Source organism: Neodiprion pinetum, chromosome 7, assembly GCF_021155775.2.
Source record: "Neodiprion pinetum isolate iyNeoPine1 chromosome 7, iyNeoPine1.2, whole genome shotgun sequence".
Lineage (NCBI taxonomy): Eukaryota > Metazoa > Arthropoda > Insecta > Hymenoptera > Diprionidae > Neodiprion > Neodiprion pinetum.
Genome location: NC_060238.1, coordinates 18,069,680 through 18,095,068, shown reverse-complemented (window position 1 = coordinate 18,095,068; position 25,389 = coordinate 18,069,680). Strand labels below are relative to the sequence as shown.

At 36.0% G+C, this 25,389-nt stretch overlaps 1 protein-coding gene and 1 long non-coding RNA gene across 13 annotated transcripts in view; one reads left to right on the top strand and one right to left on the bottom strand.

The window, feature by feature from the left end:
- The window catches only part of LOC124223065 (uncharacterized), a 313,561-nt gene that overhangs the window by 15,218 nt on the left and 272,954 nt on the right, over positions 1 to 25,389 (top strand). The window lies entirely within an intron of this gene.
- Positions 13,171 to 15,475, bottom strand: LOC124223066 (uncharacterized). The gene is made up of 3 exons (XR_006884193.2): positions 15,368 to 15,475; positions 14,477 to 14,682; positions 13,171 to 14,382 (listed from the first exon to the last, which is right to left on the bottom strand). It is a non-coding gene; the product is annotated as an uncharacterized lncRNA (long non-coding RNA).

Genomic DNA, 25,389 nt, shown 5'->3' with positions numbered 1-25,389 from the left:
ATCAGAGACAATATTTCCCCGCGGGAGTTTTCCCGTTCAAGCCATAGCCCGGCTGTGATATATTGCAGATGATATACAGATATATGTAATATACATATATATATATATATATGTATATATATGTAACCTATATCTGGCTCCGGGCTGGCGAAACCGAGGCAAAACACGGCGGGTAGCCAGTTGTTAAAATCATGCTGTACCCGCAGACATACAATTCTGGTACTGCGACTTCCGGTGAATTTATTACGTCGAGCTTGCAGAGTCTATATTATCGTAGACAGAACTTTCCAAGTTTGCTTACTCGCTAAATAGACGTGGTGCAAGTAAGTATCAAGTATCCCACCTAGTTATCGAATGTCGCTGGAATGTTGCCACGGATGGACTGAGAGGGAATCACAAAGGTTCAGGGATGAAATATGCGCTCAGTCGTCTGAATGAAAGGTTAGGTTCAGAAGGAAAAGACCGTTTGCGAATTTCCGGACAGGAGAATATCTACTTTGAACCGAGATATCAAGAATTTAATTGTAATGTTTTGTCGCGATTGCACCCCGGTGCTTTTCATCCCATTTTCATGCTTTTGGACTTATTTCGATTACCGTAGATATCTCTAGAGATCGCCTTAGAACAATTTTACCGACGGGGAGTATTCATTTATTGAAATCGCAAACTGCTTTGGAAAGCAATCACTTTGAAATCGCTTGAAATCACTCGAAATCACGTGTAATCGCGCGAAGTTGTTTTAAATTACGTGTGATCATGTGAAATCACTTGAAATCGCATAATATGCAACACAAAATTACACGCGTGTTCAGTTATTGTAATCAAAAATCGGAAAACTCAGAATCACGTGTAATCGTTTAAAATCGCATAAAATCGCACGTGTGTTGACTCGTTGAAATCGAAAACTTCGTTAAACTCGCTTGAGATCACTTGAAATCACTCGGAATCACGTGTGATCGCGTGAAATCACGTGTGATCGTTTAAAATCGCACGAAATAGCACGTGTGTCGACTGGTTGAAATCGAAAACCACTTTGAAGTCGCTTGAAATCACTTAAAATCACTTGAAATCACGTGTAATCGCGTGAAATCACGTGTAATCGTTTAAAACGGCATAAAATTGCACGTGTGTTGACTGGTTGAAATCGAAAACTTCGTTAAACTCGCTTGAGATCACTTGAAATCACTCGGAATCACGTGTGATCGCGTGAAATCACGTGTAATCGTTTAAAATCGCATAAAATCGCACGTGTGTTGACTCGTTGAAATTGAAAACTTCCTTAAACTCGCTTGAAATCCCTTGAAATCACTCGGAATCACGTGTAATCGCATAAAATCGCACGTGTGTTGACTGGTTGAAATCGAAAACCACTTTGAAGTCGCTTGAAATCACTTAAAATCACTTGAAATCACGTGTAATCGCGTGAAATCACGTGTAATCGTTTAAAACGGCATAAAATTGCACGTGTGTTGACTGGTTGAAATCGAAAACTTCGTTAAACTCGCTTGAGATCACTTGAAATCACTCGGAATCACGTGTAATCGCATAAAATCGCACGTGTGTTGACTGGTTGAAATCGAAAACCACTTTGAAGTCGCTTGAAATCACTTAAAATCACTTGAAATCACGTGTAATCGCGTGAAATCACGTGTAATCGTTTAAAATCGCATAAAATCGCACGTGTGTTGACTCGTTGAAATTGAAAACTTCCTTAAACTCGCTTGAAATCCCTTGAAATCACTCGGAATCACGTGTAATCGCATAAAATCGCACGTATGTTGACTGGTTGAAATCGAAAACTTCTTTAAATTCGCTTGAAATCACTTGAAATAACTCAGAATCACGTCTAATCGTTTAAAACGGCATAAAATTGCACGTGTGTTGACTGGTTGAAATTGAAAACCACTTTAAATTCGCTTGAAATCACTTGCAATGACTCGGAATCACGTGTAATCGCGTGAAATCGGAAACCACTTTAAAGTCGCTTGAAATTACTTGAAATCGCATGAAATTGTACGAAATCCTTCGGAACAGCTTGAAATCGCTTGAAATCATTGCAACCACTTGTCATTTGATCTATAACTGTATGAATACACCGTCGAATTTTACGAACAGTTTTATTCTGAGGGGGTAAAAATACTTGTTAGTAAGCACGGTACGAAAAATGTGCGTTATAATTATACTGTATCCACAGTCTCCTCGAGTGTTTTCCAAACAATTTGTGGGGATCTGGTCAGCGAGAAAAACGAGCCGAAAAATGTGAAAATCATGCAAATAATACCAGAGTTAAATCGTTTTAATCGTTCTAACAATAAAACCTTTTCTTTAACCGTTGATATTTTAGTCTGTGTCATTCGAATTTGCTCCAATTTATTTCACAGTACAGTAAGTAGGTATATTGTTTCATTCGTATTCATCATCTTTGATACAAACAGCACTGCTGGAGAGCTAATAAACGGTTTTCTCTCTTTTTGTAATAGTTGAGCAGCTTTACAAAATATCTGAGGCTGAATGATTTTCGAAATTACAAAGTTTCCGAAACCAAATGGTTGACAATTATTTATTTTAAGAGTAAATTTCCATCATTTGGGAAATATAGTTTGTTTCCAGCATTGTAAAATTCCATCGAATCAGACATCATTTAGACTGGTCGCCGATCACAAGTACACTGTTCAAGATTACATCGTATCCCCAAAGATCATCAGGAACGACGATACCGAACGCCTGCAGGGTATTAATCGATTTGTGAATTTACGGATTCGATTAAACAATTATCATTTAATCCGTTCCAATGCTGTGTAAAGTGGTAGCCAATTAATTCTGTGATAACAAGGCTGATTATAAATCGAATCGTGTTCACGAAGCAGTGATAAAAGTCTTCATTGATCGCGGTTTACACTCGATGTATTATGTATTTGTATATAATACAGTTGCGTCATGTAGTAAATTGTGTGGAGTTCGCGTTCAAGTATACTTGAATCAAGTCTCGAGTCTCAAGAGCTTATACGTATACCCGTAAGCTCTTGAGACTTGATTTGATGCTCGAGTGCGTTCGCCATGTATATATTTGATTTGCGCTTATTTATACTTGTTTACCGAGACTTTATTATCTTCAAAAGTCTGAAGTAATTCACTCTTACAATTCAACTTGACGTTGAAAAAAATCGTCTCAAATTTGCTTGCCAAACAGCACGAAACTGAAATTTGCTAAAAAGACGTTTAAAAGATGTCTTGTAATCCGTTTTTTGACTTTGGGAAGATATATTTATGTTCATTTCAAAATGATTCGAGCTTTTTGATGAAGAATATCCATCGTGTCAGTTACGATAAGCAGTTGTTTCATTTTTTCTCTGCTGCTCTGATTGTTGAACATTCTTTATCACGCGGTACGATTGAATGACGCAAGCTAAGACATCAACGACTTGAGAAAAAAGCTTATTATCAGAACATAGAACACTTATGCAACCTAACCTAACCTAACTCGTAAGAAAATGTAAAAAATCTCTAATAATAGATCATAACTCAGCTTAAGATCGTTATAATGCATATGTATAAAATAAATAATTTTTACATAGCCTGAAAGTGGCTGGATGTCGCTAACCGAACGTTGTTTTTGTCAGTAAAGCACAAGCAAAAACAACATTTTTTGTTTTGAACTTGAAAGGAAGATATCTGTTTGACTTGCATTGACGAAATTACACCGGTCAAACACAAATTTTGAGTTTGGGTTCTAGATGTAAAATTTTTATTTCCGCCACGTAACTCGTCGAAGATTGAACAGTTTTATTGGCATTTGAATAAATTTTTTCTGAAAAATTTAAATGCGAAACTGAAGTTTGTTCAACTGTTATTCACAATAAATGTTTGATAAAATAGGTTACTTTTCTTAAAATACAAAATATCAGGCTGGTTTCTATAAAAGCAAACTTTATCTGGTGATAATGTTTTTTCTATTATTACTTGCGTGGAAGAAATCAAAATTTGACATCTAGAACCTAGACTCAAAATTCGCGCTGACCGGTGATTATTCATCAACGTAAAATAGACAAGAGTAAACTTTATTACTAATACATGAGAATTTCGGTTATTATTCAATTTATCGAATCAAAATTTATTTATTTAAATATAAACTGAAGTAAAAAAAAAATGTTTTAGACCTGTATTATCAGTGCGTAATTAAGACCTTTAAAGTGATGAAACATTCGTGCTTTTCTAGCCAATTCTAACGTTCTAGGACTTATTTTTTTCGAAGAGATCTCTGCGAGTTGTTTGCCAAACTGTACAACAGAAATGTATTGAACCCTAATTTCATCCACACCGAAGACGAACATTTGTAAACAATTGTTTCAGGTGATCTCTGGAGATCTTTGTGGTAAACAAAACAAGCCCTAAACATTCCAATTTAATCAAACATATCAGAGTTTAATGATTTTCAACACTATGATTAATCGTCTTTGAATCATTTCTCAAATTGTTGATATCTCAGTTTGCGTCGGTAAAATTTTCTCAAATTCATTCTTAACGCGTAACTAATAAAGATTTTTTTCAATTCGCATTCACTGTCATTGGCACAAACAACGTTCCCAGAGATTTTTTCAAACGTTTTTTTTTTTTTTTTTCTACTCTTTTCTTAATCTCCGATACAATCGCTGGTAATATTCTGTTTCGTTTACGCTCAGTCGTTGATGAACGTCATTCCTCAACAACTTGAAACGTTGGTTTAAATACCCATCGACTAAATTTTGCAACATCATGTGAACCGAAGAGCAGACTTCCATCCCGAGTTATTACGCTAATTGAACAAGCTTAAGGTTAAGATGGTCTAAGCCCCTGTTAGGGTTCTAGAAAATTGTGCGTACTGTGCCGCGTTTTTGCCTGAAGATCAATCCAACTTTCGGAAGTGCTTAAGGGCATTTATAAGCACGTAAGTCGAACCTCTTTATTATACGTACACATTCAACTTTTAATTAGTACCGAGCTAACTACCGTCTTCCGAAGTATTATTCCGTTTATAAAGAGAAGAGGATCATTTTCCATCCGGCGCTTGCCTCTTTCTGTTTTCGGAATTCCTCGCCGCCGTTTCAACGTATCTTTGCAGCTGTTTCTTGTGAACGTGAAATAACTCTCTTCAAATTCTCTCATGCTCGTCGAGTCGGGCTTTCGTATTGATTTATAAACGGACCGGTAGTGACGGCACATCTCTCATACGCATCGCAGAGAATTTTCTAGACAAATGTTGGATATTTTGAGAAACGTATCATGAACGTACAACGATGCTTGATCTACGATGTAATTTGTCAGAGGCAATGGGGACCGACAGCAAGAAAGCCGGAGTAGGCGACCCAAATCGTGGGAAACGGCATTTGGCCAATAAAGCAATTAGGTTTATCGGTTACCAATTCGAGCAATAAGAGTTTCTGTTGTCTGCAAACGATTCGTAATGCCCCTTTGTACGAGGGTCAGATGCAGACCTCCACCACCACGAGTTACTAAAATAAAGAAGATGAAACGGCTGAGTGAAAATAAACTTTCGAATATTTCCACCGAGACACGGTTATTCTTGCTCCTTTTCACTACCGCGGGAAAGTTCAAACATCGGCGACGGTTTTCAGTTGTTGTCGAGAAAATTCCTTTTTCCACATTCGTAATAACCGGATGAATAAATAGTGTAAATTTTGCTTACCCTGGTAAAGAGATTTTTGCGAAGTTCTATGCTGTGATAATACCGATTGATGATAACAGTTAATCTAACTCGTCCAACGGTATTCATATTTTGAAAATTTAAGTACTTCAAAGTCAGTACAAAGTTGCAGAATGGTAATCCCCCCCCCCGACAATGTTTCGTTACGTTAACGTTACTAATTTCAACCTCATAAAAATTTTTGAGCTTATACAGTTCGGTTTACATTACAGGCCAGACAATTTTAGAGTATTTAAATAAATAATGCGGTACGAGAAAACGAATAATTGATACTTTGATTGTAATTTAATTGAAATTGAATGCTAGTAATGATTATCGCAGAGCGATAGGGCAGTCAAAGTTGTTGCTCTAATTAAAAGCAGTTACGGTACCTTTGACAAAAATTCGTAGCGACGTTACACTCTCTGCGTAGTAATAAACTTTTTACGCTGATATATGAACGTTGAATTGCTTTTGACCTGCCTTCATTGTTGCAAAATGAAATTGGATACAGGTGGAAGTGGCAAAGGTTGGACGAATAAAAAAAAAAAAAAAAGAAAAAACTAAACGGAAAGAAGTATTTCCAACTTATTTGAAAATTCCAAATGGAACATGTTTCCTCAACACGTTCTTGGCACATTCCGTGTCGATGGAAATAATTTTATCAATGTGCCGAATTATTATGTCCTCCGTAAATATACCATATTAATTATACCTGTATGTATACGATATAGGTAGGAAAGAAGTTAATTAACGGAAGCTATGATGGGCTTACAATTAGTTGGACTTGGAAAGTTTATTTTATCGTCGAGAGAAATGTGAGGATTCAGCCGTTTGCTTGGAGCGATGAAAGTTCATTTAATAACCAAAGGCTCCGAGAGGTTAATTGGCTTTGAGGATAATATTTAGATTTATTTTTGCCAAAAGTAAAAAACAATTTGTCAATATTTTTTACGTACATTCGTGTTGTTCGTTGCCAGAAACGGGGTAATCCTCGAGTTTTTTTTTTTTTTGACTTTTCTATTTTACCCTGACATCTTTAATTGTTACTCGAGTCGAACTGTGAAATAAAGAAAAAAAAAAAAACAACTCTGAGAATAACGATATTGCAATGGAATCGACATTCGTTGTATAAAGAAAAGTAATTCTCTGCTCTATGTACAGGCGACTATTGATTGGACATACCTCATGCTCGTTGCATTTACGCCGAGGAAAAGTTCATGCAGTTTGTCTTCTCTTCTCTTCTTCAAAACTTCAACTTCAAACATGTATCCACTATTTTCTTTATATTTTCTTTTAGGTTTAGCTCTACGTACCTGCATGCAAGTATCATATACTTTGGCGGTACGTGATGTGAAACGTTTCGTTCTGTTTAGTTTTCTTTTTGTTTCTACTTGTTGGCTCTTTCTCTCCATTGCTCAGGTATGCCGTTCGCTCGTTTCTGGTGAAATTTGAAAGTCCGCTTTCGCCAAGGAACTTAAACTGGGTTATTTTGTCGAAACGATACACGGGGAATTCAACGTCCAGGGTAAATCCACTTGCATTTATACAATCCATAATACATTTCAATAAAATCCGCCTGCATCTATGCAATGCAAAATACATTCTAAACCAAAATCGCCTGAATTTATGCTACTCATGATACGTTTTACAGAATTCCGTCGACATTTATGCGATTCAAGGTGTATTTTACAAAAGTTTATTATCAGGCCCGAGTGCAGGCGGATTTCCTTAAAAATAGTTCCCCTGTTTTTTCAGATTTTTATCTTAATTTTCACCCGTTCCCGTAAGAGGGTGGATTCCCCCATTTAACCCCTTCAGGGGACTTTAAATTCACTCAACGTATGGCGATAAAATTTTGTACAGGGAGTTTCTTGGGTCGCTGATTACGAATTTGAACTCGAAATTTGAAAATTCTCAATGACGGATCCAATATGGCGGACTAAAGTCCAAAAAATGATTTGGTTTCGATAAAACTCGGCGCTTGGAGGTTTTCGAGGCTGCTGATTACGAATCTGAACTTGAAAGTACAAAATTCAAAATGGTGGATCCAATATGGCGACATCAAGTGACTTTTGGGATTTTGGCCAACCATATTGGATCCACCATTTTGAATTATGTAATTTCGAGTCCAGATTCGTAACCGGTGACCTCAAATATCCTTCAGAACCGAAGGTCATCAAAATTGAGTAACTTTTTGGACTATGGTCCACCATATTAGACCAGCCATTTTGAATTTTCAAATTTGGTGTTCACATGCGTAGTCAGTAACCTAAGAAACCCATGTATACCAAGTTTGATCGAAACCTATGCAGCAGATTTAATGTACCCTTGAAGAGGTTAAACGGGGAAATAACTAGAAAAATAAGAGAATTATTTTTGAATAATTTGGACCTAATTTGAAAGGTGAGCCAGTCAAACTTAAAAAATGAGCTTTTCAAGGACCACCCTAAATTGCGGACGGATCTCGTCAAAATGTACCCTAAATTTTATAAATGCAGGCAGTTTTACCATGTGTTGAATTGCTCGTGTAACATCTCCGTGAAACAACCCTGTAAGTGTGGAAGCAAACATTAATGAAACATCAGTGATACAATAACCTCGCCTAAGTGGTCAGAAATGTTTCATCGTAGCCTCGAGCTTCCAGCTCTGGGTCATAATGGTCAAGGCGACTGCTGCTTAGTAGATACTTCACATGTTGGGTGAATTGTTCCTTGAAACATCCCACTGTGCCCGGGAAGAACGATGAGCACTAAGATAAATGATATCCCTTTAAGGGAAGGGTTTTCTTCACCGAAATTCATTTTTCTTCGCCTCCGTCGCCTGGTTGAGGATTCTGACTTTAACCATCACCCAGAAGGAGGTCACCCTTCAAACGAACTGCGTTCGTTACACAAACGCAGGCCGAACCCGAGGGAAATTGTTATTTAATTATCGTTCAGTTCACATATATCCAAACCATTTTCAAACCGAGTCTCATTTTTAGTCGCTTTCTGTATTGCGAATCCGAAATTTTGACCTGTGTTTTTATCTTTATCCTCTCCGGTTATTCGTCATTGGTATAAAATGTGAAAACATCGAATCTTCGATGTTTGCAGGTGTTGAAAGACAAAAAAAGTTTTACTTCATTATTTTTAGTATACATTTATAATTAAATTGGAATCTTCTTATCAAATCTATTAAGCATTGTCTAGACTGAATTGACGGACGATATTTCGAGCAGAATATTTGCAGTCAATGGCGTCAATTTTTTAATGAAAATTCCGTCGATGTTTACTCTCAGCGGTAAGATTGTATCGTGCAGTTAAACTTTGAGTAATTCGACGAAGCGAGCCCATCTTGAACATTTCTCGCTCATACATGTAATGGCTCGTTTGATATCCTGTCCTTTGATGTGACGACGTATCTTTGAAAAATTGATACTACCCTCCTTGTACGTGACTGGGTTTTACTGAAAATTAATACAGGTCGACACTTTGATTAAAGGAATCCGTCTTACGACCGGTGTTGTAATAATCCGAAGGTTAGCTTGCGACGAAGGTTCGGAATGGAAGGAAGAATAATATCAGGGGAATTTTTCTCATCATCTGTGTTCTGTGACGTTTGGTATCACGTACCTACTTATATTTTACCACGAAGTTTTTTTTTTTTAAATCAGTGAAAAAAAGAAAGGAAAGAATCCAATTTTTGGAATCTTCGCAAAGCATTTTCCACTCATGCAGTTTATATCAGTTTGAACCTGATATTTGGTAATTATTTTTCGTTAACAAAGATTCTCTAATGGCAAAAATTCAGTTGTCTCGACACACAACTTTTTAGCATCGAAATTAAACATGTTTTTCATGTCGTTCGGAGCCTTCATGTTGTTCTATAAAATTGTTTGAAATTTTCAAAAAGATGTACAAACATTTCTAACTTACATAAAGTAGCTTGGGCCACTCAGGACCATGAAATATTCTAAATTTCGCAAAACAAGGATAATAAACAAACCAAAGTGACTCAAAACGCTTGTATCCCGTAAGGCCAGAGCGATGTTTCCAACATCATTAATCATTTCGTACAGAGCGTGCGGGCTTTGATGAAATTTTAAAAGAGAAAAAATCTTTTTACACGCAGTCTGCTCAATTTGAAAGTCTCGGCTCGTTTCCGGAAAGCCGTAGTCTTTTGTCACAGCTTCTGCGATACACATGTATACATAAGAGATACAGCGAAGGACTAAGCTTTGTGTCAAAGGACTAAACGTGACCGGATTCGAGCAGTTTTCCTGATAAAACGTTTTATGGCTCTGGGAATTTATGGGGAAAATGGTCCAGCGATATTATCTACTCATACCTTCTTACCTTCGCTTCGCAATCTCGCCGTATTGTAGAGGAGATCGAGATTCCGGACTGTGCCACCTTCCCATGTATTGTCAAAGTCAGCGAGAGCTGTCTCAGAACAAATCAGGACAAACTGCGAAGAAAAGAATGAAAAGAGAAACAAAGGAAAGGACGAACATGCTTTCTTATCTGAGCGTACCTGCAGAAATTTTCCGAAGATCTTATTTAACGGCTCTTCAAACTTTTGACGACAGGGAGATCTTTTCGTTTGTCTCTTTGTCTCGTTTTGAAACTACCACAGCTGAAGTCGATCTAAAACCTGATCTCCGAGCGAACCTAGGACTCATTATTTCAATTTCACATTGAAATCATTTCTTAAGTTCATTCATATTGACAAACAATTGTAGAATTATACTACAGAAAGCTGTTTAAACAACACAGTTATCCAAGTTATTTGACAATATTTACCGATGCTACGTCATCTTTCATTTCTTATTCCTCGGCAACGGGGGATCCAAGCTCAAAATTAATCACCAGCCTAGGACTTTAGTCAGATTAAGCCATTTGTCAGCTCGAACAGCCCATGGAGACACATTTAGAAGGGGTAAATATCGACACAAAGAGTCTTAGCTGTTACCATTAACAGGGTACAATGCCCAACACTAAACTGTCCGCAATTATGTCTTATTCATGACTTTCCTCTCACGTGTAATTTATTTGACGGTAATAATGGCCTGTTTAATTCAGATCTCTCAAACTTTGTAGTTGGCAGTTCAAACCTTCATCATTTTAATTACAAAAGTTTGATTACAATGTACAGTATTTACTTTTAGCGTCAGGGATTCGAGTTATTCACCTCAATAGTTTCACGCTTGCTAAAGTGCGGTCAAGGGGTAATCACTCATGGATTTGACGTTCACTTGATTTCAAGATTACAACGGTTTCAAAAGGTTTCAGGGATTTTAGAAGATTTGAAAAGATTACAAAACGTTACAGAAGAGTTGAAAAGGTTGTAAAACATTTCAGAAGATTTCAAATGATTACAAAACATTTCAGAAGTTTCAAAAGTTTTCCGAAGATTTCAAGAGATTTCAGAAGATTTCAAAAGATTACAAAAGATTTCAGTAGACCTTTAATATTTCGAAAACTTGAAGGATTTCTAAGGATTTCGAATGATTTCAGTGGATTTCGAAAGATATTGACAGGTTTTAAAGACTTCAAAAGATTTCAGGAGATTACAAATGATTTCAGATTATTTTAGGAGATTTCTAAGGATCTCAAAGGACTGAAAGTGATTTCAAGAGATTTCTAGTGATTTTAAAGGATTTCAGAAGATTGAAAAAATTACAAAAAATTTCATAATATTTCAGAGGATTTCAGTGGATTTTAAGAGATTTCAGCAAATTTCATAAGACTTACTCAATATTTCACAGGATTACAAGGCAATTCATCTCACTTTGACCAGGTTTTCCAATTTCAGCAATATTTCTAATTTACCTGCAACTGTTTTAAGTGATTATAGACTTCATCCGAAACTACCAGTTCTTTTTTTCATGCGCCTATTTTTGAGTAGAGGTGCTTGAAAAGATTCTTAAATCCTTTCGATTGTAGTGTAAAAAATATGCTAGAATTATCGACCAGAAGGTGAAACAAATAAATCCACTGTTCGTATCGTACTGTATATCACGTATTTTCGAAAAATTCTACTCAATATCAATTTTTTCTTCTACTTAATTTCAACATATTTGGTATGGAGTCGAATTGATTTTATACTTTTCAAGACAATTCTCAAATGCTAAAACATCTATCCTTGGGAATTTAAACTGTTTGACGTGTACATAAAAATATAAAAGAATGATCTGGAGCTGATGTGCATTTCCGAGAATCTAAAAAATGAGAATAAAAATGTTTGAATATTCATTACCCGACAGCGGTGGAATACAAATGAAGAGCTTTTGCAATTAGAGGTGCTATACCATCACCTAAGCACGCTCCAACCAGTTTAAGAATGGTGAGGTCAAACCCTGGCCGACTTGGCAGGTAATGTTCCATATGCCGATGCTTATACCTATATTATAACCTCATCATCACCTATAAGGTAACAGATTTTCGCCAGGTGAAAAGACCAATGTTACATCGATCAATCAGAGAGACTTTAAAAAATCGTAGTCAATGAGCACAAGAGGAACATTTTTGCGAATAGAGACAAACAAACAGCCTTGTCGTAATATAAGATTGATCGTGATCGTAATTTTAATTTCAACGATGATTCTTCGTCATGAAAGATATTATAGAAAAAGGCTGATTTTGAAAATGTTTAACATTGTCAATGGTAATAGTTGTGTTAATCTTAGATCTGACACTGACAATTTAATTGAGGCATATCATAATTTGCTTTTGAATAAGTCCAGTAAATAAATCCGTTCATGGAAAATTAAAGTTTCTAACTATTCCGAATTGTTAGCGATCTCTTCCTTCTTTGCAGTATCGATTTCATTTGAGAGTGACAGCTCATAACCTCGTTTCTGTTACAGATTGACGACATTCTGCTGTTCTTCCGACTTGACTTTTCACAACGGTTTTCCAACTTTCCTGACGTTTTGTTCCATTTGGAAAGTTTATTATGGTTTCCGCGGATAATTCACGTACTTGATATAAGTATCAGAATGGTAACATTTTTTTTTAATTTTTTGCTTTCTCTTGCTTCTTCTGGTTATATAAGCACACATCTAAACGGTATACCTCTTCAGGCATTGAGGGTGAAAAGTACCCATCACAATTCGTTTTCAAATAACTTGGTCCCTAATAAAGTAAGAGAATTTTATTTTTTCAAAATTAAAGCTCAAACAATTCTGCGCGAAATAGATACAACGTATAATTGATTGGTGTTAATTGAAATAGATAAAAATACCATCGAAGCTGAAAAAAGTGCCTTTTTGAGATTTTTCAGTTTTCATGCCGTATCTTTGATTCTAATAGATTAAAATATAAAAAATTATAGTGGTTTGGAAAGCTTGAGATGCGCTCTAAATGATGGTGAGATCCGTTTTAAAAAGTATAATTATTTTACAACTGGAATACATTAAAGTGACGTATACTGAAAAGTAGACAAAGGACAGGTTTTTAAATAAATCAAAGATCTGTTATTCATTGCGATTGTTATTTTCCAGCACCATAAATACGAATAAACACACAAAGTATATTTCAAGTTGAATTTTTGTTACAACACTCTACGCACATAGGGCATCGGTGTCTTTCGCACATAGGTTTTTGACACTGCGGACACATTATCGTTGTTTTAACTCCTAATGAGTAATGACAATATGGACATCTTGTTTTGGGTATTGGTATGACTTCAGAATAATTAACGGCAGGCGTTTCGTAGTTGAGAAGTTGAGCTATTGCGCTTTCAATATTGTTTCGTAGCTGTACAGTCCCATACCGCCTGATTAGCCAAGGCTTTATTAGTTCAAACGACAAATCTTTAATGAAAATCAATCTTGTCTTCTTTTCCTCTACATGATTTAAATTATATAAAATTGTTGAATTAACATTAGCCGCGTTTAACATTCCGTAAAAAACTTTTAATGGCCACCTTCTTGTCCGACGTGCAACTGTATATAATTTACAAGCTTGATCGAATGAATCTGTTCCACCTTTGCGCTGATCATACTGTAATATTAATTTTGGTTTGTTTGTTTCTGTATCAATTTCGGTGTTTGTACTATTACTTGAAAGTATCAAAACTATTTTATTTCGTTTTGGAGCATAAGATAATAAAGTTTGATTATTTGCGAAACAGTATTCAGTTGTTGATGGTGATGCCTTTTCTGTAAAACTATGTGGAATTTTTTTATTTTTACGTTATATTCGCCTTCACGTTATATTCGTCAAGGAGTATTTGAAATAAGCCAATTGAGGTGAACCAATTATCCATCACAACTGTCCGATTTGGACCCCGAATTGGTTCTACTAATTCTCTCACAAAAAAATTTGGAAGTGGTTCGTTACGTATTCGTTGCGTTGTTTTTCCTAGATATGGCACAGCTTTCATCGTGTACGACGTTTTAGAATCATTTAACATAAAAAATTTAATACCATAACGATCAGGCTTGCTCGGTAAATACACTTTGAAAATGCATCTACCTTTGAAGCTATTACTATTTGTTCGTCTACGGTACAAATTTCGTAGGGTCTGTAATATTTTCCACAATTTATGTATAAATTTATCCCAAATTTCTTGTATCGCAGCAACAAAAGTACCCACAACGCTCCGCGCTCACTGCGTGTCGTTAACAACTGAATCTCACCAACGGCAACTGAACACGCTTCCTCAAGGTTTCAGTAAAATATCGTTGGAAGGGAAAGCCTCTTGTTAAATACCTAAAGAGAATTATAACAGAATAAAATTTTGGGGTGGGTACTTTGTACCCCAGTGTGCTTGTCAGGGGTTTTAATTTTTTCTTGCATAACTTACGTCTTTATAAATATATTATTATCTTCCGAGGAGTGCCCTCTTCAAAGGGCCGAAACGTCGATTAATCGACAGTTTTCCGTTTCGACCTATGTCGCCGAGAACCTACATTCTCATCGTTTGTATGTACAGGTATTCACTTAAGGTAGTACCGTGATAGCAGCAGTCCTCAACTTCCAGAGAAATATCCCCCGTAGAAAACATTATAACTAAAGTAAAAAGTAGTTGAGATACAGTACACCTTTGCGCCTCCTCTCACATGCGCAGAAGTATAAAAATTTTCCCATTGCGTCTTTTGTCTGACTTGGCAACGTTGCATTCTAACTCAGTATCTCTTGCCCCTCAAGCATGTGTTGTAGAGAAATGTATTGTTATGAAATCAATTTGAGGTTAGTTATAATTGGAGACTGAACCGTACCGTAACCTATATCCGCAAAGTTCCGACATTTATTTCAATTCGTTGGGCCTTTGTGGCATTTTAAACTTCCCGCGTAGGGCAACGTTGCCAAGTCACTATTTCTCACGTGTCAGGTTATGAGAGAAAGTTTGAAAATCATTAAAAGCAACAAACTTTAAGAATTATTTACAAACAAATGAATACGGCTTGTTTATGTTTTTTTTGAAAAAAATTACTTGTTATATCCTCAATTGATAATTCTCAGTTTTTAAAAAAAATTCTAAGAAAAGTATGGCTGTTATTAAATAAAATGCTCACTCTAACTACGGTCGTGATAGGGAATACATGTAAATTGTACGACTTTTGATCGCTAATATTGCAAAATTTAGTACCGCAAGGACTATTAAAAAAAATTCCTACGTATAAAGGACACTTCAAATTGTGTGTATTCAAAAATTGAAAGATATTGTAAGAAAAGTGATTTATCACGGTACTACCTTAAAGCTACGCGTGCTCGTTGCAACTTTCTGGCACAATTGAAAGCGTATAATTTCGACGACAGCACGCCTCAAAGATATCCCCTGTTTTCGTCAGGTTTGCTTCCAACGTCCCGTATCGAACTGTTATGATCTGCCGTTTCTGGAACGGCGCCAAGCGTCGCAGCGTCGTTCAACCCCTCTATCTCACGTTTCGGCGTTCCGGGTGTCCGCGAGGGGGGGAGGGTGGGTGTTCAGGGCGTTTCGCGAAGAGCGGAGAGATAACTTACACGCGGTTGCAGCGTGTGCCTGTCTCCCTCCCTTACCGACCCTACATATACCGACCGAGGCATAGATTCACGAGAAGCATTGTTCGCCACGAACGTTCGGGCTTAATCGTTCGAGCGCTGACCGCTGAAAATATGAGCCAGGATGAAATCATATCGGAAGCAATAATTCTGTTTCTACCAAGGTGGAGGTTATTTGGTGCATGGCCGGTCAGCCACGGACCGACGCCCGTGACAAAGAATCAAGACCGGTGAGAAACGGTTATAGGGGGTCACAGTTATTCCCAGTATTTTCCGTGAATCTATTTTACTTCATCTGTATTATTCTGCCGTAGTTTGATACACGGTTGATCGTTCGGACGAAGGAAGCGTTTGCCGAACGATCAGCTCGCGGTTTTTTTTTTTTCAATCCTATGCACCTACCGACCGATGACGAAAAATCCTCAGTCGATAAAATCGATCCTTGGGAATAATTGACTTATCGGTCGATAACGATTCTTCGTGTCAAATCGCTTCAAAATTATCGATAATCTCATAATTTCGTTCGATCTCCATATGCCTTATCGCTCGTTATGTACAAGACGTTTCTACAATTTTACCGAAGGGGATTTTTCCCTTATTCAGCGGTCAATTCAATACTGCCATTTGTTAATCGTAATTATGATATCGCTGGAATGTTGTCAAATAGGTATTTAACGGTGATGATTTAATTGAAATGAAATGAGCCATCGTAAAGCGAAACGTAACGAATTTCCTGGATTTTTGATAATTTTTTCGCGATTTGCAATTGTGCTCCGATATTTAAACATTTTTTAAAAATTTTTTCTCAAAGAAATCTTCGTAGATTAGGGTCATAACAATTTGATAGGTACTCAATGTTATACGATTAATATCTCGCAGTATAATTAATGAAAACTATCAATTTTTGTCCAACCAATCTGCTCATTCAAAAACTCGGCAGTAGGTATTAGCCTCGTGGGAATTTTAGACTCGAACAATTTTTTCTGCTACCTTTCCGTTACAAAATTGTAAATTATAAAATGCCACAATCATTTCAAGCGGATAATTAAAAATAAATCCGGGAAAAAATGTCCAACTCCGCTGGTAATTTATTAGAGAGCAAACTTTATAATTTGCTTCATCAATTTTACTGTGCCTCGAAACAGTAAGTCTTTTACATACCAAACTGTTATAGCGGAACAGTTCAAATTCCTTTTTATCCCTTCAAATATAATAACTCTCCTATTGCTTCTGTGATCAACGTTTCATACCTCAGGCATTTTTACATTTTATACTTCAATTGAATCACCGCGGGATAAAGGAAATAAAGAACTTGCAATAACAGAAGGAATGAAAAAGATTAGAATTAGAAACTAAAATAACTACCAAACAACAAATAGAACGCTATGGTAAAAGTATGAGTTAAATTGTTGAATTGAAAGCTTTATGCGCAACATAAAAAATCGTATTTGTGGGTGAAGAAATATGTTCGAAAATATTTGTGAAAAATAATGGACACACAAGTCACACAACTGAACAAACAATGTCAATCTATAACTTTTTTTGTATTCCTCGGTTATCGTTTTGCAATCTCTACGGGCTGTTTGTAAAACGAATAAATTGAGTATCAGAATAAGATAAGTTTTACTTTGAATTAAGGTTGCAAAGTATAATTTTTTACGTTTAACCCTTTCATGTATAAATTTTTCGCTACGTGCGATTTGCTTGAAATTTTTCAGACATGGGCTTTTGGGGTCGCTGATTACGAATCTGAACCCGAAATTCGAAAATTCAAAATGGCGGATCCAATATGGCGGATTAACAAAAACAGCGGGCAGAAAAATTTTGAACAAATCTGTAAATTTGTTCGGTGTGTGTTAAGTTTGTGCAAAAATTGGCAATTGGATTTTCAGGGCAGATTAGCAGGAAATGCTTTTTTACATGGAAAAGTACGAATTGAGAACCATTTGTTTGCACGTGATATTTTTGCAATAAACAAATGAATAAATTTCATATTTATTTTTAGACTAAGAATTATATTAGGGACCACGTGGAATAAAAAATCTCGGCAGTTGATACCTAAAAATTAGTTTAATAAATAAAACCATGCCAAAGAAGTTTAAAAGACATCTTCAAAAACCAAACGTGAGGTTCTTAATATCAGTTTCAAAATGTTCCGACGATATTTTGAACGAAACTTTCCTCCGTATGAAATATACGGACGCCGTATATAAATGGAGAATATTACGAATGAAAAACTACAAAAAATAAGTGGCAACGGTAAACTCTGAATTTTCTTGCTATTTGTTTTTCAAGCCGGGCTTTTCCGGCTGGTCCGTGATGCCGTATTACGTAAAACCTTTTCCTGCTGTAACCTTGTTCCTCTGCTGACTGCTACGTTGGCTTTCCAAATTCAAAACACTTTCGCTCTCGCCTTTCCGCCCTTCTCTCTATTGCCCGTAGCTCATTTCTCAGCAAACCTCCGGTGTTTATATGCAACAAGGCAAACCCTCAGGGTTCGATGGAAATTGAGTGGTATGAAAATTGGCAAAGGAATAGGCACGAGTCTTCGAAAAAATTGCCTACCTGTATGCCGAACTTCAACGATATTTATTTAGGTATACGTTTTTCGCTCAGCTTTTGGAGCAGTTTTTCTTTACAGCTAACCCAAAAAAAAATAGTTTAATCAAGACAAACGGGATAATGTTTGAGAATTGAATAGTGCAGGAATGCGGATTCGTTTAATCACTCAGCTGGTACGAAAAAGAAATTTTGGTTTTCGCTAAATTTCTATCTTCAATGACTGGTCCTAGTAAAATTAGCCGGTAAAAAATGAGTCTGAATCAAAAGTTGAGGAAAAAAAAAAAAAAACCCCATTGGAAAACTATTTGCCCCCGTAATATTGAACGGGAATGAAAAAAAATCCCGAATATGTAAATTAGTGATTAATCTGAGCAAATTTGAACAACACAAGCCATGATATTAATCATTTGAGAAAAGGTTTTATAATTAAAACGCTCAAAACATACGAACTCTGTTGGATTTGATCCAAATCCAATGTTTTCAGGCTTATTTATTCATCGTACTAATTTTCGGAAATCGTCTCAAATGATTTTTGCAAAAAATGAACTACTCGACTGGATAAAAATAGGTTTACGCATTTGAAACATACTATAATGTGGAGTTTCTTAAATGTTTTCTGACCACTTACGGGGATCTTAGTCACACAGGTCTGCAAAAAAATTTTTAATTTCAGCTGTCCGGAATATTTTTCGTAAATATTGTGTTTTCAAGTGTGCTGAATCGAAAAACTACTTTCATTTCTCTTCATCGCGTACAGTATTTTTGCAAAATACAAGTTGTTTGCATAAAATAAGCATAACAATAATGAATAAAACTACCATTTCATAACAACAAACTAAACAGTATTGCTTGTAAAAGTAATGAAACAATTTCTTCGTGAAATGTACTTAACATTCCGTGTTCGTTCTTTTTGCCTATGAAACCTTTTCTTCTTTTCTCTTATACTTCTCCGAACACGCTTCCGCTTTCCATTTTCTCTTTCCCCGTTTGTATTTATTTTCGAGTCTCATTCTTATACATATTAAATGGAAGAAAGAAATCTCTTTTGCATAGGGTTCTTAGAATCAAGAATAGGATACCAGATTTCGAGTTAAACGGGAGTTTCACTCTGAACGAAACTACAAACACGAGTTCAAGAAAAAAACCTGACGTGATGGAATTTTCGGAATATTTTTCCCGGTTTCAGTGAGTGAGAATCTATAAGAAACAGTATAAAAATCCAGTGCAGTTTTTTGGTTGCAGACTTGTATCCTCGTACGAAATAAGCGCAAAAGCTTTAAAATCGAATACAAATACTGGGGTCAAATCAAAATCATTTCAAACGATCTAATCATAACACCTTTTGTCATATTGTTGATATCTTGGATAATCGTCTAATTTTCAAGTATTAATATTTCTCTATAATGTCATGTTAAACATTTAAAATAATTACATTACAATCTTGTAATATTGTTATTCTAGCCTGTAGCTGGTTGGCAGGTGCTCGTCGAAAACGTCGATTGTTCAATAAACATTAAGTTGAAAATTATGAGCTACTTCGACGAATTTGTAAATTTTTAAACATATCCTGGTCACGAACTTATCAACGATATCTTGGAAAGTGTTATTCGTATTTGCTACGATTAATTTCTATTGCATAGTTGGAACGTTGTTCAAATCGTGATGGAACTATCAAATATCTCTCTTTAAGGGGGAGGGGTAAGGGTTTGCACTTTCGAAAAATCGAATTTTTTTTTGTCTTATTGTTAAACATTTCAAGAATATATTCCCAAAATTTTAAGTCGATCTGAGCAAAACTCTTGAAGTTATTGTCTAGTTAGTCTCCTGCCCTTTAACACTATAGCTCTGACAGCAGGTATACAGCTTATTCACTTGTATCGTTCCGGTCCGTTATCCTGTTTAGAGAATATTTTATTTAGTAAAGACAGGTAAGTAAAGCCATAAAGACATATTTTATATTTGTATGTATACCGTACACTGTTCGATATTTTAAAACGAGAGACGAGCGTCGGTTTGTCGTTGTAGGTTCGATCGTGCGCCGGTGATTTTTTCTCAAAACTACTTTTTCAAAGTCCGTGTTCACTGCCATTTAGAAACTACTTGACCGATTCATTTCAAACTTGGTACACATTTTCTACATATAAAATACCTCCCCCCAACGTTTAGTTAAAATTTTTTTTTTCACATTAAGGGGGTTTCCCACCCACAAAATGGCGGAATTTTTCGTGGAAAATAGCAGTTTACACTTTAGACGGCCACCAAAAATTTTTAAATGAAAAAAAAAAAAATAATCACAGAACGTTGGAGGGAGGATTTGATGATACTTTGACTAAATTTTAATGGTTTTTGATTTCAGATAATTTCCGACCGAGATATACTGAACACCGCAAATTGTTTTTTTTTCTAAGACGTTCTTGGGCAAGCTCTGTCGCCGGCTTGTTTTTCAATATTTCCGCATGAAAAAATTCCAGAACATTGTTAAAAGTATACTCAATAATGTACAAAAGGTTTGAATAAATTTGCTCAATCCATACTTTAAAAAAAAATTCACAAAAAAAGTGTTTTTTTTTTACGCTGAAACCTTTACCCCCCCCCTTAAGGTCTTGGAGTGAGAATCCACTCGAATTCAGTGAAAAATCACGAAGCGAGAGTAAAAACTACGCAACTCCAAATCGAGTGAATATTTTACTCGTATAAAGTAAATATTCACCCCATGGCGCGAGTTGCGCATTTTTTACTCCAAGAAAATTTAGAGAGATAGCGGAGATTTTATCAACGGTTTTTCCTCGTTTCCCAACTTTTGATTAAACCTGCATCCGTTCGACCGATTCGTCCGCAAGCCAATGCCAATGCTTACGTCCGCACGTATATGTCGATGGAAAACTTTAAAACCCAGCACCTAGCCTCGAGGCACCGTAAACGTGCACGGTCAGCTGAAACGAAGTTGAGATTCGGGGCGTTGATTTGCAGGGCAAGTCTATCGGGAGCATAGAGGATTTGTAGGGCTTAGGATATCCTCCGGAATGCTGAAAGCTTTCGGATGTCAGGAGTGCAGGGATTCGCTTTCCGTATACCTACAGCTGGCAGGTCAAATACCTACACGCAGCTAATTTGAGCTAATAGTTAGAGAAATCGGTGAGCTTGAGATCCGGTCACCTGCAGAGAACCAAACTCGTATTGACTGTCTCGCGACAGACTGTTAGAATTTATCTTCGGTGAAAATACGGAGGGTTAGCTCTGCAACATGCAGCTGGAGTCGAATTCAAGCCGCTGCAGCCGACGACAGTCGGCTAGTTCCGCTAATTCCACGGGATTTCAGTCCGAACTTCGGTCAAATAAATCACCGGGACGCTTGAGAAGTTGAAAACGCGCCACCTCGGCGACACAATTCAGAAATCGGCGTTTTTCAGTACGAGCAAAAAAGAAAAATCAAACCTTAGATAGTGTTAAGAAAGAAAGGCAATGCGGATTGCTTTATCATCAACCGGTAATGCAGAGTAGGTTAAGTCATAGAGTAAAGTAAAAACATGCAGAAGCGACTCAGCTAGGAAAGGCGGAACGGGAACATTTTAGAACACTAAAAGTATAACAGAGAGCAGGGGGCTTATTACGGTTCTCGAATCGAGTGAAAATGTCGAAAGTGAGTGGCTCACCCTATTACGGTGAATCTCACGAGGTGAAAAGACGAGGTTATCCACATGAATAAACTCGTCACGAAATTCGGTGTCGAGAATCGTTCTGCGCATGCTCGTGAGCGTAATTTGCTTGGATTTGCCTGAAAGTTCCATCGGTTTCATCAAAGAACGAAGATCGCTCCATATTTGTTGGTTAAAGAGTAAAAGTTATTGATACGTGGGAACTTGTACAATGAATAATTTAGTGATCGTGATTATGCAAAATCGGGAGAATCGAATGCTCAGAATACGACGAACACTATGCGATGCCTGAGACCCATTCAATGTAACTTATATATATTTATATTATTTATTATATCTTTTATATATTGTACTTCTGTCACGTTCATTTTCTTCAACAATTCTTTTTGACATTCACAACAACTTTTATAGGTTATCTGACAAAATGGAGTCAACTTTCGTGAAAATGTGAGATCTCTATACCGGAAGTGCCTAGTTACTTCACATTTTCACTCGAGAGATCCGTAATAGAGTGACTAAACTCACGTGAGATGAAAATGTGAGAAGTGAGTAAACTCGTTCGAGAACCGTAATAAGCCCCCAGACAGTCGAACGATTTAGTCACAGTCACAGAAACCACGCTTCATTTAACAATAAAACCCGAACTCTTTAACAAAAAGTTTAATCCATTGATTTTTGAAGAAAACTGTCCGGGGAGCATTTTTGGTATTTTGTACATTTTCATCCCTCCTCTGAATGGGCCGGTATCGATTTTGGCGCTAAAAAAAATTTTTGGAGGCCAAATACCTTTAATCTGTACGAGTCTGCATACTGCAACTCTCTTAGAGAATTTAAACTATCAATGCATTTTTCTTCACTTTTGATTTTTCAAACTTGCGCGAAAGGTTTCTTCTACAGTTCCTCATCGATTCACTTGAAATCTTTACACGTTGTCTTTTAAATATTTTTCACACACTGTCATAGGGATTTGTTCAAATTCTCACGTGGTAGTGAGATACCTTAAATTTTATATTGAAAAAAAGATTTTATCATGATTCTGAAAAATGATCCATTTTCTTTCAAAATAAAGCCATTGAAAAAATCCAATAACAATTTGTGGGCATTCCCAAGCAGGGTTGCAAATTTTTTAATGAAAAAGTAATGCATTAACCATTACTTTGTCAATTCATAATGGAAATAATTTAATGTTGTAATGGAAATTATTTCCATTATGAATCGAAAAAGTAATGGTTAACGCATCACTTTTTCATTAAAAAATTTGCAGCCCTGTTTGCAAGTAAATGATCTCAAAAAAATCCGTATGTTATGTGAAAAACCTTGTGCACAGTGAATTTGCACCTTTTTAAACTCTATTAAAATTGCACTCTGTACATCACTCTGATACATTTGAATAAGAATCTAATGATTCCTACAGGAGAAAAAAAAATTAACTGAAATATCTAGGAATTTTCTGAAATTTCTGTAAATACCTCCTTTATACCAAAAAGTTTATTCACACCCTACGGAATGATGCGAATCAAAGTTGGTAGACATTTGGTTGCACTGAGGTGTCCTTAATGCCTGGAACTGAAGGTGTTTTAAATTGTGTCACTGTTGTTGATTTGTGAATTGTGTTTTTTTTTTTTTTTAAGCTGTGACATTTTGTGTTTGAGTTCTGTATTTTTTATAGCCCAGAGAACTCTCATATTTTCAATTTCAACAATTTTAAAAATCTTTGCAATTCAAGTTTGACCGGTGTGAAATTGGACGTACGAACTCTGAAGAGACACTGTTTAGGATGAAACGGTTCGAAACCGGTGCGCTGCGATAGCGACACTTCTGCTCTCTGGTGGCAAGTTCGGCAACTATACAAGTATCATTTCGCACGGTTATAGATTCGAATATCAGCAATCGAGATGTGGTATCGAGGGGGAAGGCAACTGTGTCGGCCGACAAAATAACCGAATCTTACGAATTTTTTCACAGGTGTAACTAATTAATAAAGGGAGTGGATTTTGGTATTTTATTGAGTGTATATTAAACTTGTTTTCAATAAATTTTTATCAAAATGTATTTAAAATCAACAAAAATATGGGCCCTGACTCAACGACTAATAAAAAAATTTCCCCTCCGTTGTGGCATTGATATATCGGTGAAAGTTTATCTGAAAATAAAAAACAAAATTTCATCAATATCTGTATAAACGTAGCTATTGTTGAACATAACCGTTTTTTTTTTTTGTGGATTATTTACAAAATGGCAATGAATTAAATTTTTCTCATTCTCAACCACACTTGTGTAGAATCACGTACCTGCTAAACTGGGATGCTTTACACCTTAGCGACAAAAATTGTTATAAAAAGTAAACTGTTGGACATTTTTACTTGAAATTTTTTTAGAACGTATTGAAAGTTTAGTTCGAAGGATCATGTAGTTAATACAGTCCAAAAGTCAAATTTTAATATACTGAAAAAATGCTATATAAATTTAAAACAAAAATGGTTATTCTTACAAAAAATACGTATTTTGAAAAAAAATTGTTATTATTATTGCTTAAATTTTTTTTAGTCAATTTCTACACCCTAAGGTGACAAGTAAGGGTTAAAGCTCTTGTTTATGGCCTTTTTCATTATTGTGTAAAAAAAAAAGGCTACGTACAACGACAGCTACATTTGTATAGATATTGATAAAATTTTGTTTTTCATTTTCACATAACTCTTTGTCGAGATATCAATGCCACAACGAAGTGGAAATTTTTTTACTAGTCGTTCAGTCGAGGCCCACATCTTTGTTCATTTTAAGAACTTTTTTTAATAAAAATACCATCTTAATAGCATGCCAACAATCCGATCCCATTATTGTTTAGTTATCTATGTGAAAAAAATTCTTAAATATCGATTATTTTTTTCTTCGTTACAGTTGCCTTCCTCCTTGACTGAAAAATGCTATTTTTTGAATTGTGTCACTTCAGTCGTCGAGGTACGATTGAAAAAGGTCTCTGCAACCGATGAATTCAGAGGAACAATGAATCTTATTGCGTTCCTTGGGCGATCAAAAAGACTCAAAGATCAATGTACGAATATATAATGTACATATATACTATACCGAAAGGTAAGGGGTTTCTCTTGTAAGATGATACCTCATTTTTCTCTCTCTGTATCCCGGATTCCGCCGTTATTCTGCACAAAGCCGTTATACTCCTCTATCAGAGATTAATTTATGCAAATATTCCAGCGACACGAAGAAATGAAGAGTACAGGGTGGTTTATTGTACGATCCGGCAGATCTCTATTTTTATGTCGCACTTTCTGGCTCTATCGTAGTGGTTCCTATCGAGGCAAGAAAATTACAAGGAACTATAATAAATGTATTCCGACGTCAAAAATAATAGCGTTTAATCCCCTGGCTTCGATATTTCGTTGAAAAATATATCATATTTAAACTTGTTTACCAAAAACGCGCGTCGAAACTTTCGTAATGCTCTGATGTAATTTGGAGGAAATTGCAAAATGTAGATCAGTGACGTTCGTTTTTTAAG